Source organism: Euprymna scolopes, chromosome 15 (genome assembly GCF_053919585.1).
Source record: "Euprymna scolopes isolate OS-2025 chromosome 15, ASM5391958v1, whole genome shotgun sequence".
Taxonomy (NCBI): Eukaryota; Metazoa; Mollusca; class Cephalopoda; order Sepiida; family Sepiolidae; genus Euprymna; species Euprymna scolopes.
The window spans coordinates 84,037,670-84,060,382 of record NC_136496.1 but is presented as its reverse complement, the minus strand read 5'-3'; positions in this window follow the sequence as shown (position 1 = coordinate 84,060,382).

The window sequence follows — 22,713 nt, the reverse complement described above, 5'->3', positions numbered from 1 at the left end:
AATAATAAGATATTCATGAAATACAATGTACATTAAAACACGTAGGCCATGAGTTTGGTATATCTCGCTGAAATAAAAATATGGGGAGATTCTTTCAAAACCAGAAATATACAATAGACGACGAACAGCGTATGAAAATAACGGAAAACACAACACGCAATGGTAATATTTTCGAAATTAAATTTTATTATGAAACGATGAACTATAGTAGGGAACGAATAATGAAATTAAGTGAAAATAAAAAGAGAACGAATTGTACAGATGGGGAGGGGTGTCGTTTTTACTATTCGAAGATGCCAACGAGAAATATATCAAAACAAAAAGTGTATCTTTAGTGCAAACAAATGATGGCAAAATGAATTCAATATCTTAATATACGAGAGAGGGAAATATTCACGGAGATGACTTACTGAGTTTATCCCTTTTTTATCTTTTCTTTCTTTTTTTTCCCAAGCGGTTGGTCAAAATGTCTTTAATGTTCGTCCCTCCGGATTAAGACGCACGTGTGTAAAGTTCGCTGTTTACTGCCGTCAACGTCGCATACTTTTGCCGTTGGTATGGAGTTTCTCCCAGGCGTTATCTCCTTTCGTTGTTGGTATGGAGTTCCCCCCCCCAGGCATTACTTCGTTTATTTCGATGTTGGTGGAGGGGGGTATTCTCTATCTCGACGACATCGCTGTCTCTGTCACTGGGTGGGATTCTTTTCCGCATCCATTGGCACAATGGCTAGGCAGTGAGTGATGTACCAAAAAAAGGCCTCTCCTCTTTCTTTCTCTCTCTCTCTCTCTCTCTCTCTCTCTCCCTCTCTCTTCTTGGCATATTTCTTAGCCACTTGCCAGTATATGTACTAGACGTCTTTCCCATCTCTTCTATACTCACTGTCTCTCTCTCTTTCTCTCTCTTGTTAGGTTTAGCCTCTCCCTCTTTTTTCCTATATTCCTCTTCTCTCTCTCTCTATCTCTCTCTCTCTCTCTCTTGAAACTATGTTCATTTGCCTCGGTGATAAGATAAAATAAAATATATATGATAATAAAAAATAAAAAAATATATTTCTTAGCCCTTCTTCGTTGCCTAGCAACTGGCATGGGCCACGGAGCGGTTACTAACCACCTGCTAGTTTGTGTACTAGACGTCTCTCCCATCTCTTCTATACTCACTGTCTCTCTCTTTCTCTCTCTTTTTAGGTTTAGCCTCTCCCTCTTTTTTACTATACTTTCTTTTTCTTTCCCTCTTGAAAATACGTTCATTTGCCTCGGTGATAAGATTAAATAAAATAACAAAAAACGATACATTTCTCGTTGACCCGAAATGAAATATTTCGATTTTTAATTACGTAATCACAGTCATGGATTACGTTACAATGTATATATATATATATATATATATATATATATATATATATATATATATATATATATATATATATATATATATATATATATTTTGTGTACAGAAAGTTGTTAGTTGAGACAGGTCATTGGTACCGTCGGTTTCAAGCCCGATAATAAGGCCCGTTTAAGGTATCCTTATCAAGCTCTCTTCAGCCAATATTCGTCTATCTTATAACCGGAAGTGTGAAGTATATATACCTCGCGAATCCACGTTCAAATCTCGTTTTGTTTAATCCCCCCTTTTTTTATCTATATATATATATATATATATATATATATATATCGGGTAATGTAATACCTAATTTTCAACTTTGAATTATTTAAATTTAAGATCTAATTTCGAAAAAATGTTTTGTTTTTCTTTATATGAATCGATTTTAATTTGAACCCCATTTAATTTCAAAATCTCTTTCCTTATGTATAAAAACTTCAAAATCTGTATTGGTATCGGTTAAAAACTTAAAAATTCGTTTAATTATATCGAACATTTAAAAATTTCCAAAAATACGTTTAAAGTTTAAAAAAATATATTTTTAATTATATCGAATCACGTTTAAAAATTTCGAAATACGTTTAAAAATTATTTTTAAAAAACCCAAATCTTTCAAGGTTTGGGGAAGTGAGTATTTATCTATCCTAAGTGATTTCCCTACATTGCTGTGTGAGCACTACATTGTTGTGTGAGCACTATAGCGTTGTGTGATCACTATATTGTGGAGTGAACACTGCATTGTTGTGTGAGCACTACATTTTTGTGTGAGAACTATATGTAGTGTGAGCATACATTGTTGTGTGAGCACTAGATTGTTGTGTGAGCAATATATTTTGTGTTGGCACTACATTGTTGTGTGAGCACTATTGTTGTGTGAGCACTATATTTTGTGTGAGCACAATATTGTTGTGTGAGCACTATATTATGTGAGCACTACATTGTTGTGTGAGCACTACATTGCTGTGTGAGCACTATATTGTAGTGTGAGAATACATTGTTGTGTGAGCACTAGATTGTTGTGTGAGCACTAGATTGTTGTGTGAGCACTATATTTTGTGTTGGAACTATATTGTTGTGTGAGCCCGATTGTTGTGGGAGCACTATATTTTGTGTGAGCACAGTATTCTTGTGTGAGCACTATATTATGATGTGAGCACTATATTTTCGTGTGAGCACTACATTGTTGTGTGAACACTACATTGTTGTGTGAACACAATATTTTGTGTGAGCTCTATATTATTGGGTGAGCACTACATCGTTGTGTGGGCACTACATTGTCGCGTGAGTACTACATTCTTGTGTGAGCACTATATTGTTGTGTGAGCACTACATTGTTGTGTGAACACAATATTTTTGTGTGAGCTTTATATTATTGGGTGAGCACTACATCGTTGTGTGGGCACTATACTGTTGTGTGAGCACTACATTGTCGCGTGAGTACTACATTGTTGTGTGAGCACTATATTGTTGTGTGAGCGATACATTGTTGTATGAGCACTATATTATTGTATGAGCACTACATTGTTGTGTGAGCACTATGTTGTTGTGTGAGCACCATTTTTTGTGTGAACACTATATTTTTGTTTGAGCACTACAGTGTTGTGAGCACTAGATTTTTGTGTGAGCAGTATATTATTGTGTGAGTACTATATTATTGTGTGAGCATTACATTGTTGTGTGAGCACTATATTGTTGTGTGAGCACAATCTACTTGTGTGCGAACTATATTATTGCGTGGGCACTACATTGTTGTTTGAGCACTACATTGTTGTGTGAGCACTATATTTTTGTGTGCGCACTATATTATTGTGTGAACCTTATATTATTGTGTGAGCACTATATTATTATTTTGTGAGCACTACATTGTTGTGTGAGCACCATATTGTTGTGTGAACACTATATTTTGTGTTCGCACTATATTGTTGTGTAAGCACTAGCTTTTTGTGTGAGAACTACATTGTTGTGTGAGCATTATATTTTTGTGTGCGCACTTTATTATTGTGTGAACTCTATATTATTGTGTGAGCACTATATTATTATTTTGTGAGCACTACATTGTTGTGTGAGCACCATATTGTTGTGTGAACACTATATTTTGTGTTCGCACTATATTGTTGTGTAAGCACTAGCTTTTTGTGTGAGCAGTACATTGTTGTGTGAGCACTACATTGTTGTGTGAGCACTATATTATAGTGTGAGAATACATTGTTGTGTGAGCACTAGATTGTTGTGTAAGCACTATATTTTGTGTTGGCACTATATTGTTGTGTGAGCACTATTGTTGTGTGAGCACTATATTTTGTGTGAGTACAATATTGTTGTGTGAGCACTATATTATTATGTGAGCACTATATTTTTGTTTGAGCACTACATTGTTGTGTGAGCACCATATTGTTGTTTGAACACTATATTTTGTGTTCGCACTATATTGTTGTGTAAGCACTAGCTTTTTGTGTGAGAACTACATTGTTGTGTGAGCACTATATTTTTGTGTGCGCACTATATTATTGTGTGAACTCTATATTATTGTGTGAGCACTATATTATTATTTTGTGAGCACTACATTGTTGTGTGAGCACCATATTGTTGTGTGAACACTATATTTTGTGTTCGCACTATATTGTTGTGTAAGCACTAGCTTTTTGTGTGAGCAGTACATTGTTGTGTGAGCACAACATTGTTGTGTGAGCACTGTATTATAGTGTGAGAATACATTGTTGTGTGAGCACTAGATTGTTGTGTAAGCACTATATTTTGTGTTGGCACTATATTGCTGTGTGAGCACTATAATTTGTGTGAGCACAATATTGTTGTGTGAGCACTATATTATTATGTGAGCACTATATTTTTGTGTGAGCACTACATTGTTGTGTGAGAACTATACTGCTGTGTGAGCACTATATTATTGTATGCGCACTACATGGTTTTGTGAGCTCTATATTGTTGCGTGAGCACCATATTTTTTGTGAACACTATATTGTTCTGTGAGCACTACATTATTGTGTGAGCACAATATGTTTGTATGAGCACTTTAGTGCTTTATGTGAGCACTATATTGTTGTGTGAACACTATATTATTGTGTAGGCACTATATTATTGTGTGAGTACTATATTATTGTATGAGCACTACATTATTGTGTGAGCACTACATTATTGTGTGAGCACTATATTTTTGTGTGAGCACTACATTGTTGCGTGAGCACCATATTTTTGTATGAGCATTATATTGTTCTATGAGCACTACATTATTGTGTAAGCACTATATTTTAGTCTGAGCACTATATTGTTGTGTGAGCACTATATTATTGTGTGATCACTATATTTTTGTATGAGCACTACATTGTTGTGTGACCAGTATGTTGTTGTGTGAGCACTATATTTTTGTATTAGCACTATATTATTGTGTGAACACTTTATATTGTTTGAGCACTTTATTATTGTGTGAGCACTATATTATTGTATGAGCACTACATTGTTGTGTAGGCACTACATTATTTTGTGAGCACCACCTGGTCGTGTGAGCACTACATTGTTGTGTGAGCACTACATTGTTCTGTGAGCACTACATTGTTGTGTGAGCACTACATTGTTGTGTGAACACAATATTTTGTGTGAGCTCTATATTATTGGGTGAGCACTACATCGTTGTGTGGCCACTATATTGTTGTGTGAGCACTACATTGTCGCGTGAGTACTACATTGTTGTGTGAGCACTATATTGTTGTGTGAGCACTACATTGTTGTGTGAACACAATATTTTTGTGTTAGCTCTATATTATTGGGTGAGCACTACATCGTTGTGTGGGCACTATATTGTTGTGTGAGCACTACATTGTCGCGTGAGTACTACATTGTTGTGTGAGCACTATATTGTTGTGTGAGCGCTACATTGTTGTATGAGCACTATATTATTGTATGAGCACTACATTGTTGTGTGAGCACTTTGTTGTTGTGTGAGCACCATTTTTTTGTGTGAACACTATACTTTTGTTTGAGCACTACAGTGTTGTGAGCACTAGATTTTTGTGTGAGCAGTATATTATTGTGTGAGTACTATATTGTTGTGTGAGCATTACATTGTTGTGTGAGCACTATATTGTTGTGTGAGCACTATATACTTGTGTGAGCACTATATTGTTGTGTGAGCACTATATTGTTGTGTGAGCACTATATTGTTGTGTGAGCACTACATTGTTGTGTGAGCACTATATTATTGTGTGAGCACTATATTGTTGCACTATATTTTTGTTTGAGCACTACAGTGTTGTGAGCACTAGATTTTTGTGTGAGCAGTATATTATTGTGTGAGCACTATATTTTTGTGCGCGCACTATATTATTGTGTGAACACTATATTATTGTATGAGGACTATATTATTATTTTGTGAGCACTACGTTGTTGTGTGAGCACCATATTGTTGTGTGAACACTATATTTTGTGTTCGCACTATATTGTTGTGTAAGCACTAGCTTTTTGTGTGAGAACTACATTGTTGTGTGAGCACTATATTTTTGTGTGAGCACAATATTTTTATTGTTGTGTGAACACTATATTGTTGTGTGAGCACTACATTGTTGTGTGAGCACTACATTGCTGTGTGAGCAGTATATTATTGTGTGAGCACTATATTATTGTGTGAGAACTACATTGTTGTGTGGGGCACTATATTGCTGGGTGAGCACTATATAATTGTGTGAGAACTGCATTGTTGTGTGAGCACTAGTGTCTTATGTGAGAAGTACATTACGTATTACAGTATCGCAATTATCGATCCCAGTGGAAAGATTACGAAAACTAATTAATCATTCTGATTGTAGACTATTAACACCACGAAACTCACGTAATGCACTATGTTTTGTTCAAATAAAAAGATGAGTTTCGAAATAAACTTGTACAATCTGCTTATGCAGGTCAGATTGCAGTTGTTTAATGATGAATTGCAAAATCAAGTTGAAATCAAAATATCCGACATGTGCAAATATTGCAATTAAAAGAATTTGAGTTGTCAATTTCAAGTGTGCAGCCTCTAACAAAATAAAATGATGTCAATTATAGCCGCTTAATGCTACACCAAATTGTCAATAAGGAGGGCAGCAAAAATGAAAAGAACTCTGCAGAAAAGTAACGGAAAGTCTAAATATAAATGCATAAAACTGAGGAAACAACACATGAACATACGTACGTTTGTCCATGTAAATTACACTTGAAAAAAGGAACAACATAATTAGAGGTAACACTTTGGAACAACAGATAGAGTATATAAAATACAATCTAAAAGTTTAATTAAGAATGTGGATGATGAAACAAACGTTTAATCCCGTCCTAGAATCGCAAAACGAATGTAAAATAGAGATAAGTTAAGCCTGAAAGTGTGTACACAGGCAACTGTTCAAACTAAAAGGTTTTGAAAATATAAACAAATAAGGCAATCCAGGGAACTGATAGTTTTAGATAAAAAAACGACCTAATATTTTTTGAAAAAGGATAATTCATGCAGGCGAGAAAACCGAACATCGAAATTAGTAATTGGATGATTACATATTTTTCCCGCTTCCTACGCCATTACAAATTCTGTTCTAAATTCTCGATTCCAATATCATAACCGAATCCGATTCTTTAAAAATCACTTAATGTATGTCTAAAGACTTTTTTGTTCGGATTACCAGAGAAAATATATAAGATGTACATATATTTTCGCAAACGTAAAAATATACAAGGACGTTGGTCTATTGATTTTAGTTTTACTGATAGTTAAAGATCAATAAATATTTACCATTTTTCATTAGTAAAACAATAACATTTAAGTCTAAACACAAAATCAAATAACAATGTAAATAATTGTTTTTTGCTATAAAATAGACTCAATTCTCCGATTCTTATATTGAGTCAGACACCCTAAAATGTACCGATCTTTTTGATTGGCTATTTCGACTTCGATTGATCGACTCCAAATTAATTATGATAATAGAACAACAATTTGCCAAATAGCAGAAAAGAAGGAAATGTTCTGTTAAATATTGAAATTCCTTATGCATGCAGGTGAATAGAAAATTACTTATGCATACAGGGATAAGAAAAAGACTAGCAAGTTACAGCAAGTCATAGAAAATAGGAAACACGTCTGTGGGTATCCAGAATCATACGATACTTGATTTGTCTTTGTTTTTAAAGAGTTATTACAAAAAAAAGAAAGGAAGACATACTGCTGAAATTGAAAATTCGGTTTAAAATTAAATTGTTTCACCGAGGAATTAAAACTACAGAATGGCCATCTTAAAAGTAGCCCAGACTCTCTAATCTTTCCCTAATCATTTTTTTTTCAGATTCAGCGGTCCACTTATAAACTGCCGAATTTCACTAATCTTTCTGTCAACGACAAACTTACACCACAAGACAAAATGCAATCCCTTTTACCAATAATGGCGCTACTTGCCAAACGTTTCACAGATCACTGACACGAGTAAATGACGTGTTTATGGAAGAGAGAGAGAGAGAGAGAGAGAGAGAGAGAGCAATAAGCCACATTACTCGAACGTATTATGCGATTGTTAAATTTAGTGGACTTTAAAACAAAAGGTTTATGCAAATAATCCTCACAATCTAGACCAACTGCAGGAGAACATTACCTTCGCTATCAGGAGTATCACCAGAGAAGATCTCCAGACAGTATTTGCAAACGTTGTTAAACGTGCTCAGAAATGTACAGATGACAACCGGGAACACTCCCAGCATATTTTATGACACTACAAGTAATTTACACAATAAAAGAATGTTGCTCTCTTTTACGGCATTTTCTGGGTTACTTTTAAGTTGATCACCTTTAGAACTGAAGTCGTTTCGCCGAGGAATTATAAAAGCTATCCAAGAAAACTGCGCACACTAAATGTAAAAAAAAACACAACTAAATAAGTATTTATATTAAAGCTGGTTGTCCAGTTATATGAAGTAATATTTTAAACACAACAAATGTATCTATTGATTATATTTTGCTATACAAATCAAATAAAACTTAATTTCAGAAAGAAATATGGACAAGAAAAGATAAAATCACATTAGGAGGACAATTTGCCTAATGGCTAAGTTAGGTAGTTACAGTGTGATACACATTTATTAAAGAAATCTAGACAACAATTATTTGAAATTAAATTAAAACACATTTTCCATATTTTTAATATTCTAGAAGCAATAATGATAATACGTGTAATGTGTAAAAGTAATCTCAAATCAATTGGTTTGAAAAAGCGACTTTGTGAGTACACTTCGGTTAAATGAAAATAAAACGATTTTTACAGGACTTCAAAAATCATCAATGTTCATATTGATTAGGCAGACGGACAAAGTAAATTGAAGGACAGAATAACATTGATAGACCTGATGATATGATGCTAGCAAAGAAGAAAGAAAGAAAAACGGAGAAAAATTCTAATCGGTTAGCTTTGGCGCTTTAACACAGTGCCAATTAAACTTGACATTCCTTAAGTGCCTTGTTTCTCTTATGGCTTTTTTTTTCTTTTGCCATTTTTGTTTTATTAAATGGAATTTAAAAAATACAAAGTACAAGTTTCAATTCTGAAATAAATATAATGACACAATTAGAAAATAAAAAAACATTACAAACAAAATAAAATGTAAAAAAAAAGAATCTTATTCTAAAATAAAATAAGCTGACATTTTACTTTCACCTGTGGTTACCTGTGCTCTGCACCCGCTGCTGCTGCTCTACTTCTTATTCTATCCATTGCTGCATGCCTCCTGTGCTCGCACACTTTCATCACTATTTACAGTTTATACCTTTAATGTTTTAATGTATAAAAATAATTTTCTCGATTCACAGAACACAGCCAGTTCCTCATGGGGTCATACAGATTACTACTTGCACTAAAGAGTCGCTCATTCTTCACGGATGAAGATACTGCGCTTAAATTTTTAAAATTATTTTTACTCAGAACTGGCAAGGTCTACTGAACTTTTTTCACCACTGAAATAGACCATCATCTCTTGCAAGTAGTAGTAAGGTAATATAATGATCAAGTACTTTTGTGCACTTGTAAATAAGGTATTTTCTATTTGTTTAGTTTATATGGTGTTTTTTGTATTTCTGTTATACTTGCAGTTTTAGTCACCCGACTTAACGCGGCCACTCCCTGCTGTGTGTTTGCATTTGTTATTGCAGGTTTATTTGGAGCTAATTCATCAAGCAGGTTTGAACAAAGGAGTTTTACTTTCACTTTAATCTTTTCGGCCCTCAGCAAGACTTTAAAATCATATGATAGGTCTGCTTTGTTATCATCAGAAGAAAGTAAATTCAGAATCCAATTCTTAATGGCGTTTTCCCTGTCCTTTTCTGAAATGTAATTTGGAATCTTGGATCTAAGAAAGTAAACACACACAAGCCTTTATCATTTAGATAGGATGGCCATCTTTATTCCAATCATTCATTAAATTGTTTAACAGTGGTAAGGATATATTTTCTTTTAAATAACTGATATAAGAATTAGATTAGACAGCTTTTGACAAATATAATATCACAGCTAAAATTGTATTATTATTATTATTATTATTATTATTATTATTTTTATTATTATTAATAATAATAATAATAATAATAATAATAATAATAATAATAATAATAATAATAATAATAACTAGCAGGACCCGTGGAAATTCCACGGTAGTTAAAATCTTTTAAAACACATCAGTAAGAAATTCCTTATTATTATATTACAAAAATGATGGGCATCTTTATTCCAATCATTGATTAAATTGTTTAACAGTGGTAAGGATATATTTTCTTTTAAATAACTGATATAAGAATTAGATTAGACAGTTTTTGACAAATATAATACCACAGCTAAAATTGTATTATTATTACTAATAATAATAATAATAATAATAATAATAATAATAACTAGCAGGACCCCTGGGAATTCCACGGTAGTTAAAATCTTTTAAAACACATCAGTAAGAAATTCCTTATTGTTATATTACAAAAATGAACGTATGGAAGCAAGTAGAACAAAGAACTTTAGTTTAAACTTTTATTGAAGGTCAATGCGATCGTAACTGATGCTGTTGATATTGTCAGGAAGTACTGGTGATGATTGAGGCGGTGACAGGGACATCGATCAGCTGCTTGGAGTGAGAATAGTGATCAGTCAGCAGGTTCTTGGGAGTCAGACTGTGAATTTATAAAAAAACTGTGACATTGTTGACATCGATTTTGTGAAAGTTCTGATGACCCCAAGTTGTTTAATATTTCAGGACATTTTGGATTACACGTGTGAGTAATGAATAGGTCACAGAAAACTGCCATTACATCTTGATAAAGCTGTTGTAGATTTCTAGGACTTCCTGTAAATGTAGATGGTAGAATAACTGGTACACCAGAATAACCATCTTCATTCCTTGCTAAATGATCCATTAAGCCAGAATATTAAGCAGCTCTTGGTTGACTTTGATGGCTTTTAATGAAGTTAAAGAAGCAACTGCCAACTTTTACATATGCAATAGACTTTTCTATTTATTTTGAATTTTATTCAATGAAGATTTGGAAATTCACAAATATTTTTCAATTCGAATTATTGATATAGATTTCAATTAAATAAAATATACTGTAAATCTTTTAATAAGGAATAAATATTTATTTAAACCATAATGATTGAAACAAATATAAAAAACGGTTATGGGGAGAAGGGTTAACTATTTTGAACCTTCACCTAAATAACGATTTAATGAAAAAAATGTTTAAAATTTTTTTGTATCTGTTTTGTAATTTTTGTTAAATAAGAAAAATCAATAATTTTGATAGCACTATTGTAAGAATCATGATGAAAGCCATTCTTAATATCGGGAGGGTGGTTAACTATTCTTAAACTACACTTAACAATGTAAAAAATAAGGGAAAATATATATATGAACAATAAATATTTCTTCAGTTAAATAAAATATACTGTAAATCTTTTAATAAGGAATAATATTTATTGAAAACCATAATTATTGAAACAAAGTATTTTACTGCATAAAAAAATGTTATGGGGAGAAGGGTTAACTATTTTAACCTTCACCTAAATAGCGATGTAATGAAAAAAAAATTAAGATAATGATATTTTGTGACTTGTGGTTATTAATACTCTAGACTTTCCTCTTGGCTAATATTGATCCTATAGTGGTTTAGTGTTTTGAGGGAGGTCTCATAGTGGCTGACACTTATTTCCTGGAATAGGTTTCTCTAAAAATTAATTGTTTCCTTTTCTTATCTTCAAATTTTCCCTCCTTTCGATGAACTTTTCAAAGGGGGGTTAGCATATCAGTTGTTGTAAAAGTGTTTGGCGATGTGACACCTCTTAATAGCTCGTTATTACTAGCAAACGGACGCATACTTATTCTGAAGATTGTCATTAAAATACTTCCAACTGAAATTAGTTGCCGTAATGTTTGATTGTTGTTGTAAATATGTAATAAATGTTTACGTGTATAAGTTATAGCTGGTATCTAATTAGTAATTTATCTAAAAATAAAATGAATTATCTTAACCAGAAAAATGAAAATGAAATGGTAGCGCGAGTCTAAAATAAATTTAAAAAAAAATGACTGACTAGTGGGGAGGGGGACTTTGCTCGGGCGTAAAATACACTTAAATATAGTATTTAATTTGTCTAGACTTTGTATATATTATGACAAGGTCCTGATTTCCAAGGTAAAACGTATTTGGGTTCCATCAGTCAGAATCGAAACCGAATTACTAAAAACTAGTGCCGTTACCACTGTAACAACGTAACATGCATATGAACTGATTAAACAGTAAAATGAAACATAAACTAAGATGAATGTACAAAATATTTAACGATTTTTTTTATAATTTTGACCCATTTTTGACTCTTTAGAAAAACAATTTTCACCGGCTTAACACCCATAAAATAACGGGGCCACCATTCGCCCATGTATGGAGTATTGCTGTCACATTTGGGTTGGTGCATCTGCTCCTAGTCTCTCGCTCCTAGATAAGGTTCAAAAGAGAGTCGCCAATTTGATAGACCCTGAACTGGCATTGAAGCTTCAGCCTCTGTCCCATCGACGAAACGTTGCATCGCTCTGCTTGTTCTACAAGTATTTTAATGGTGAATGCTCTGACGAACTGCAGACACTTGTGCCCCCACGACGTAGACACCCTCGACAAACCCGACAGGCAGCTAAATCCCACCCCCACACAGTAGAGATCCCTAGATGTAAAAGATCTTTCTACTCCAGTAGTTTCTTCCCCAGAACCGCTAGACTCTGGAATTCCATTCTAGGTCCCTGCTTCCCTAACTGTACTAATATGCAGAAGTTCAAGTGTAACGTGAACCGAAATCTTGCTGCACAAATCCCAACATAGTGCCCCAGCAGTTGCTACCCCTGATAGTAGCCCCCTACACCAAAGTGGCAATGTGCCTTGTTTGGGGTGAAAATGTAATTAAAAGAAAAAAAAAATTAAGGCCGCTAGCGCTGCTCTCCAACTTTTAGCTCCGAAGAAGTTTGAAAATATGGAGACAGACATTCAGACAGATACACATATAACCGTTTACATATTACGTTAAACATGCATTTTTAGTTCGCTCGTGGTAGCATTTTACCGTGCAAGTTTTCAACGTGAAAACTGGAAGATAGAGTAATAATTGACTTAGACAGCGATTAAAAGTAGAAAATAATAACATTGACTCAATTAGAAGAAAAAGGATAAAAGTTTTACTTTTTCTTGCCTCTGTGTACTTAGAATTCTACCAAGTCGCAAAAGACTACGTTAGCAGAGCGATATGCGTGATATGTGAAAATACAGTGCAAGCGGTGCAAGTTCCTTCAAGGAATTTTCACGTGCAAGCAAAAATAGGTGTTACCTATCCTTCGTTTACAATATAATTAAATTAGTACAAATATATATATATATATATATATATATATGTATATATATATATAAATATGAATATATATATATATATATTTATATATATAAATAGTACCATTTATGGCAATGAGATTTGATCAACACAACCGTTAATCAGGCGATTCCCGATGTCTCCATTCAGTCTCCAACGACAAAAGAATACCCTTTGTAAGGGCAGCTGCGGGTGTAATTGTGAGGCAAGGGTTGCGCAGTCCCAACCACATCTCTACTGAATCGGCACTGTTTGTAATCCAGTGGCAAGGAAAATCCATAAACAACTGGAAACAATGCGGAGCTAAGCGGAGTACATACAGCACCTAGAAGTCCCAAATGGTCACTCATTTAGTACTGACCAGGTTCAAATTCGGTGATCCAGCGGGAACCGGTATGTCAACGTGATTGAATCAGCCGATTAATCGGCAATTTAACTCCAGTAAGCATTCAAGTACACTCCAGTAGAAATTCACGTTTTCTTCAGTAAGGGCCATTGTTTGAATGGAAACGTCTCAGTAACATAGTAAATGCCAACGGTTACTCAGAAGGGAAATAGATGAAAACACCTGACTTTCGGATGAAAATTTATCTGGCTCTTATCTGACAATAATTCAAATGGTCTCCTCAATGGGGAACAAGGCGCGAACAATGTAACTAGATATATCGGGATGAGCTATTTTGCTATCCATGTGGCTGTCTTTTTTCCTGTCTCCCTAGTTCTCTTTATACATACGTAGCTGTCCCGTGACTGTGTTTTTTTTTTTATTTATTTAATAGAGCTTTATTAGAAACTATCATCGCCGTTCGCGCGTTTTTGTTAGCATATATCTTCGTTTCTAATGACAACACGGGTGTATAATCGTTTATTTGTGCATTGCTAAGTTAAAACACAACACATTTTATATTGCGATAAAACTTCAAATGAGATGATTATCTTTAAAAGCGTAGAATAATGATCAGCTCGTATTTTGGATGAGAGTATATCGGCCGAAATAAATGGATGTAAAAATATTAATTTGATAATGCTTGCCTTAGTATTTATATAAAACATGTAGAGGGGGGCTCCCGGTCCTGCTCGGTCGTAAAATACGTTTAAATACATTTTAATTTAGTCATTCACTTATAAGAATGTTTCGTTGTATCACAACTCATCAGCGCGTCTAGTAATACACATCTCCTTAGTCGTAGATCTAACCTACAACTGTGGTATTGACTGTCGGCAGCACTAATCGTCGGTCTATGAAGCAGTGTATGTAAATATTTTCCTCAAGTGTCTATTTAATTAAAAACTTGCTCGTCGCCACAGTGCTCAAACCATCAGTTTGTTTACAAACTAATAGTGGGCTTCGCTTAATTGCTTAAATACGCGTCGGGTGAGAATATATTTACAAAGTGCTCAACCCAAAAAATGGGGGCGTTCATAGTCATCCACGTGCAGTACTGTTTCACTGTATCACAACTCATCAGTGCGGCTAGACATACACCTTTCCCCAGTCATGGATCGAACCTACAATCGTCGCATTAATAGTCGGCAGCTTTAACCATCGGTCTACATATCAGTGTCTTTAAATATTTATCCTCCGCTGTCTATTAAATTAACAACTTGCCCGTCGTAATTCATGCAGATTTCGTATTTATTATTACATAGTAACTTCTGTGTTGAATATCATATTATACCTTATATATAATATTAATTATAAAAGAAAAATATGTGTTTGTCATCAGTTAGAATCAAAACCAAACATTTAGCTTTCCAACCGCGTTCCCAACCCTTTAAGCTTGGGACAGATAGATAAGAAAGATTTAAAATGAAACAACTTTAAGTTATAAATGAATTTGCGCATGCGCGAGATTAATAGGCATATGTCAGCATATTGCAATGAACATTTTTCATGTCAAATTGTCGATATTATTTCTATATTCATTATCCATTCATCCAATTTTAAAATGTTACTCTTTATACACCATTTTGTATGTATGATTATTTCTTCCTGGTAATTTCAGTGTGACGTGAAGAGTTTATAGTTTAAATATTTCTACACACATGAATCTCTTGTTTATTTAATTAAAATAAGCGAATTGTCGCATGCGCAAAAGTAATAGAAATAGGTCGGCAAACTGAAATGAATATTTTGCATTTCAGCTTGCAGCATATTATTTTATGGGTAATACATTAATCCAAACAAAGAATTTACACGCCATAAACATCGTTATGACATTTTACACGGTATACACCATCCTTAGTGTACGCTTGCTATTTCATGTAAGTTTCAGTGTTACGGGAATCATTAGTTTAAGAGTTTATCGGTTAAATATTTTAATACACACATGCATACATGGTGCGTGTTATTCATATAGATGAGGTCTTAATCGATAAATCTAATAATGGAAAAAGGATCGAAGACGCCTGAAATTAAAATAGTTTATAATAGAGGTACATAAAACGTATCTATCGATATATAAAGAATAAATTATGAAAAACATTTTATTATGGACATAGCGAGAAAGATTAATTACTGATTATATTTAAGATAATTTGAGTTGTAAAACTTACTTGAATGATTTTGCTACGACTTTTCTCATCAGCTCTACGGGAGGAATATATATATATATATATATATATATATATATATATATATATATATATATACGCGCATATATATATATATATATATATATATATATATATATATATATATATATATATGATTGCAACGTCGTTTCAGATAAGTGTCACTCTCTTAGACACAAGTCCATGAGCCCAAAAATGACTTCCATCGCCACATGTCCATTTTAATAGACAAATGCCTAAGGGAGTATCTATACACAGATGATGTTATAGAGTCCTAGCTTTGTACGACAGCTAAGTCTCTCGCTCGGTTGAAAATGTTGAGATCAAGCAACAATCAAGAGCAAGATAGCCAGAAACAAGTTAAACTGCAGACCAGCTTTATGGGCTCCGGGTTTATGGTTTTTTTAAATCAGATATTTGCATCTCCTAGAAAGGTTGCCTTCAAAATCGCTTACGGGCGCCCTCTCCACCCCAACACACACATACGTACACACAAACACACACGGTGCTAGTTGGCCGCAGACCACGAAAAAGGTTTCATTCGCCCTTTGGAAGGTCTTGTTTTTAATCCTTCAGGGAGACTAGCCACCCTCCTCACCAAACAAGTCGGGTGGGGGAACTAGTTTAGTCGCCGGGAACCCGACCATGATGCAGGTAATATATATATATATATATATATATATATATATATATATATATATATATATATAATGAGTATATGCTTAAGGGAGATTGATATCGGTATCTAAAACCATCTCCAATTATCAGGTTATCATGTTTGAAACCGACAGTACCTATGATATATCTAATCTAACTCTCTCTCTCTCATATATATATATATATATATATATATATATATATATATATATATATATATATATATATATATATATATATATAGCCGCGGCGGGGAAGGATTGGTCACATTAAAGATACACCGAATACCTTAACTTGTTACGAAATGTGATTACATGTTAGATTTAGGAAGCATTACACACATTCGGCTGGGTCTAAAGAAAATCAATTGCGATGTAACTCTCATAGCGTTAAGGGGGAATTACTTTTTGTTCAAAAGGCAGCTGCTGTCAGTTCTTTAGAATCGAAAATTAATTTAATTAAGTATTAATTAGAGTAAAAATCAACTTCAAATATCATTTCTAAATAGAGTAACTAACATAATTCTATTACAACAAAAATTCATAACGTCAAACTAATTATTAAAATAGATGTGCGTTACTTTAATATGCAAATGAAGTCGCTAATTGAATGTAGATGCCTTTTGAACAAATATATATATTGAAATCATGCTGGGATCAAAGTACACATGAAACCGTGTTCAGGGTGAAAATTAATTTTTTAAACAAAGTATTATTTAAATTGTGAACAGGCGGACAACTAACTTTATCACATATATTAATGCGCGTTTGCGTTTGTGTAAATACAACGACGTTTGTTTTTATCAGAGATTGGACAATGCATCAACTCATTCCAGTCGTTATTTTTTTCTTACTTTGGAATCCATTTAAATATCTTACCGTCCGTTAATTTTTCTCTATCCTCATAAAGTAAAGAAGTACAGGGTTAAGATAAAATTCTCGCCCTAGAAAAGACAACATGATTCCATTTCCATTTGATGCAAAAGGGCTTTCTTTTTGTTTGTTTGTTAAAGACAATCTACTAGTTGACCAGTTGTGTGTGAATCCCAAGAGCGCTAAGAAACTTCTATTGTATCTGAAAATGGCACAATGTTCAACGAAAATGACACAATGTTCAGCGAGCGAGATGTGAGATGCGCCGCTGTACAACTCATGCTCTCTACCGATCTAAGTTATGAATGCAGGGCCATGGACAGCACCATCAAAATGCAAATCTGGACAGTTCAACGCTTGAGGGCACAGCACAATGAAGTTTCCGGCCACGATTGTGGTATTTGGTGTGGTTTCAATTGAAGACTACACCATGCTACCTTACACCTTAGAAGTCGGCTTCAAAGTCAACAAAAAGTGTATGTGGTGTGTTGAAGAGTGTGTTGATTACCTGATGCAATTCGATGGCAGCTGACAGACTCTTTGTGTGGCAGCAGGACTCGGCATTGGCCCAGAAGTCTAAAGAAACCCAGGCTTGGCTTCAGAAGTAGTGCTCCGACTTTGTATTCTTTTCTCACTGACCCCCTACTGCTCCGAGCTGAACCTGCTGGACTACTTCAGTTGGTCATATGCCGAGAACATTACTATCATAACCTCGAAAAGCACCAAAGTCATCCTAATTGCCGGCATCCGCCGAGTAATCGCCGAGCTCCCGCCGATGGTTGTGGAAAAGGCATGCTCTCAATTCCAGACACGTATAGAGGCGGTAATTGAGGCTGAAGGCGGCTACATTGAATAGCTGTCAGCAGCCCGAACATAATCAAGTTACCTGAATTGATTTTTTCAATAAACGTTTAAGAATAAATCTGTAGTGTTATTGTCTTTAGGGCGACAGTTTTTTTCTTAGAAAGTACCGTTTTCAATAGGAAAATAACCGAACTTACAGAATTTTCCAAGAGGCATTTTGGGAAAACATGCTTACATTTTATGTCCATTTACAATTTATTACATTTATTCTGACTAGATTATTTTTTACTCTGCTAAAATAAAATCTATTACGTCACTCACACACACTTCATATGCATAGTAACTATACGTTGTAATATTTCATTTGATCTCACACTTATATACTATCTTATATACTAGATTTGATTTCAAAAGTTAATAACAAACCCTCTTGGATTTATACTTCCGTTCCACCTGGCGGCATAAATATCGACAAATACCTGAATATCGGAATGGTTTCAATTTAAGCAGTTTTTTTACCTATGAGACGCCACTTATAACGGCCCATAGGCCACTCGAGGATAAGGGTTAAAGAGTGAAGAGTAGTCAAATGGACAATATCATAGTAATCGTTAGAAGTGTAAATTTGGTAAATTGCTTTACTTAAGGGGAACGGCTCATCAAGAACTTGTTTACATTAGACTTGAAGACGGCCAGATTGTAGTCAGCTGGAAAGCAGGTAAACGGAAAAGAGTTCCACGGGTGTGCAGTTCTAAGAAAGAAGCTTTATTCATTGAATCTACGTTTAGGTTTAGGCACAGATAAAGAGTGGGGGATAATTATTAATAGTGTTTTCAGCTAGACGAGTGTTTCTCGTGAAAGTTTGGCGAGGGGGACCATGGATTAGAGCTCAGAAGGTACTTGCCATGAAAATAATGATGAAGTAAAGACAGGCTCGCAACGTCACTTCTGTAAGAAAGAGGTTGCAGAGAAGAGAAAAGGGCTTCCCCTCTATTAAGTCAGCATAAAGTTTTTCTAGCAGTTCCTGCACAGTTGTGGCAACAGTACTCCATCCTTGGACGTAAATGGCTCTTATATAGGTAGAGAACTGTATCAGCAGTGAAATATATACTGGATCGATAGAAGGATCCCATCATTTTTGCAGTCTACCTATTCATTGTACATTAATTTACACTTGCTTATTTAATCGAAAAGCATGACTGTCTAAAATTTAAAAAATAACATCGATAATTGTCATTAAATTATTATTCTTTCGTATATTAATTTTTATTTGAATTCATTGAGATGAGTATTATTTATTAATTTTTATTTATTACCGACTATTATCCTCATATTTTCTTAGTTGTTTCACGACGTTTCGGCCTTCGTCAGGTGGTAACCGCGACGGATAAGAACTCTGAATCTCCTGACTGCATTCACTGCAATTACTGCTTTTATAAGACCAAAAAATTCAACGTTGGTTGCCCTTCGGGACCCGTGGCGCAGTTGATAGAGACGTTGAATCTCTGAGGTTCCAAGTGAGAATTGTCTGAAGATAGCGGTTTCAATCCTACCAAAAGCAGGGCAGAGGCTTACTTAGCCAAACGTGGTGAGACGACAACAACTACGGAAGGCAGTAATTGCAGCGAAGGCAGTCAGGAGATTGAGAGTTTCTATCCGTCGCGGTTACCACCTGATAAAGACTAGAGGAATAATTGGCCAAAACGTCGCGAAACAATTAAGAAAAAGATGAGGATAATAGTCCGCAATAAATAAAAATTAATAAATTATTATTCTTTCCTAACAAAATTAAAATCATTTACTTCATTCACTTTACTAGCGCAATATTCAAAAACACATTTTAGCAGATAATCGCATACTGTCAGTTAAAGACATATCAATGAACTAAAAATAAACAGAAAACGGCCTAATATGTATTACACACGTGTAAACTAAAACGCAAATGATTACAAAAAAAGCAATTAATTCGTTGCAGTTTAAAAACTGTTATTATTTAAATAAGATTTTCAAGTTAAATTAATGAGGGCTTTATTATTTTAGCAAAGTTTGTAAACTACAGGAATACAAATAACATTTAAAAATTGCTTTTTCGTAAGTGAAAAATGCAACCGATACAATCACTCGTATCTTATTTTATTTTTGTACACCGCAAAAAATAATCATTTGATAACTTTTAAAGACTTTTACGACAAAAGTCTACAACGTTATTTGAGCCATTGTTGAAAATCCATGGATTAAGGACATTAATATAACCCCTTCTATATATTCCTTTGTTAAGCAATAAATTCTAAAATAGACTATATATGCCTCTATATGTTTTATTTTCAGAATTTAAAATTAAACCACTAAATTTATATATTGCTCTATTATTAAATATTGAGCTTTTCCTTTTTGGCTAGGATCTCCTTGAAAATATTGCTTCAAGTAATATCTATCAGGATATTCATCTGAATTATATCAGTGTCTTATCTCGCTTATATATACACACACACACACACACACACACACACACACACACACACACATATATATATATATATATATATATATATGTATGTATATATATATATATATATTTCACCTTCGGATGTTCCGAGTAATACGTATGGTTCTTCGATTTGTGAGCACCTCATGAATAACTATGTGTCTGCTACCAATTGCAGTGCTGACATGTTTACGATCTTCAGTAAGTCGCACCCACCGTTCATCTAAAAATTCTAGAAACTATTTTTATTAAGTCTTTGAGACTGTCTTTTTGCAAGCAAAAAGAACATCTTTTCGAACTAAATTGAGTTTCTATGGAATTTCGCCCCCCTCCCCCCGCTTATTGTTCGTTTATTTTGATTGTTTGTTTGTTTTACTCCCTCGGCATATTCATGACTTTTTTTTAATCATATTTTTCTCGATTTAGCTCTGTTGAGCGAGGAACGAAACCTGGTTAGCTAACCTTCATTTTCATTTAAAATTTTTTTTTAATCATCATGTTGATTGGTCTGTATTTAGCCATAATTAAATTTTGTACCCATCAAAAATTTCCATATATATCTATAATGTAAAGCTGAACGTCTGTGTGTGTGGGGGTGTGGGGGGTGTGGTCACGAATAGGCTCCTATATGGTTGACTATTTTAAAAAACTGATTACATATAATGATAGAAGACAAATCGAGGATCCGGAATGGGTATATTTGATCTCGCAGAACGGTGGTTCATAAAAATTGTGGGGTCTGCGGTCGCGCCTGGCCCCGAAAGTATAGAAATAAAAAAATGTAAAAAAACGTTTACAAGTGTTTTTGATATGAATGTACATAAGAACACTTTGATAAGTATCTTTCAATTTAAATAGGGATGGTATAATAAAATTGTGGGGTCTGCGTTCGCGCCCGTACTCCATAGAAATATAGCACAAACTTAAACAAAGACTTTTCATATCTATTTGCGTAAGTATACTTTAATAATTATGCTTCAGTTTCAAGAAATATGGTATAATAAAATTATGGGGGGTTCGTTCGCGCCTGACCTCCATAAAATGTAAAAATGTCACAAAGTTTAACAAGGTTTTTTAAAAGGGGTGAGGGTCAACAATAACACCTTAACTTTAATCTTAATTTACGTAAGCTTTTATTTATTTTTTTGAGTTGAATCATATTGTGTCGAATAAATTCACCTCATAAATTCACGGTCTTATTAAAGTGAAAGCCAGAAAAAAAAGTCGGAACTTTAGACAATTCTCGACACAAATTTTGAATAACTCTGTTTTTTCCTTCCCCACTTGCACATAGCACTCTTTCGAAAATAGATAAATAGATAAATAATAAAAATAAGAACGCTACGTGTTATCGTGTCAAAAGAAGGAAAAAATCCTGCTCACGTGATTATGTATCTTTTTAAAAACATTTACATAACCTTTTTATTTTTATTTATATATCTGTTTAAGCTTTTTTGTCAGGGTACTAGAAGGAAGTCAGTTGATTACAACCCTTTCTGTGTGTTCTTTACATTACAATAGTACAACCCTGAATCCGACGGCGCAATACTACACCGTTCAATACTGTAAAACTGAAACGAAGCTGGTTTGTTTAAAAGGGCGCCATTTTCTTCTTATTCATATTTATATAAATTCTTTACTTTAAAAAACTAAAGTAATTACGTGTTTACTTTTTTAATATGCCATTTTGCTGTTTTGGATTATTTGGAGTAAAGCTTCATTATTTTTCAAAACTGTTTTTGTTTCTTTGTTTTTCGATATTTCGTCGATATTATTAAGTAAGAATGTTTAGCAGAAAAGCCAACAAATGACTAGCCGAAAAAATAAATATACAAGAAATAAATGTTACCATAGTCAATAAAAGTTCAGTTCATGTTTTTTTTTGTTTTGAAATAGTTTTTAATGCTCTTTACTTGAAATAATTTCAGAGAACCGAAATTAAAACGAAATTAAAACGAAATTTGAGGCGATAACTACTTAAATGAATTTTACATAAACTACACATGCCATAATCGAATATTCCTCA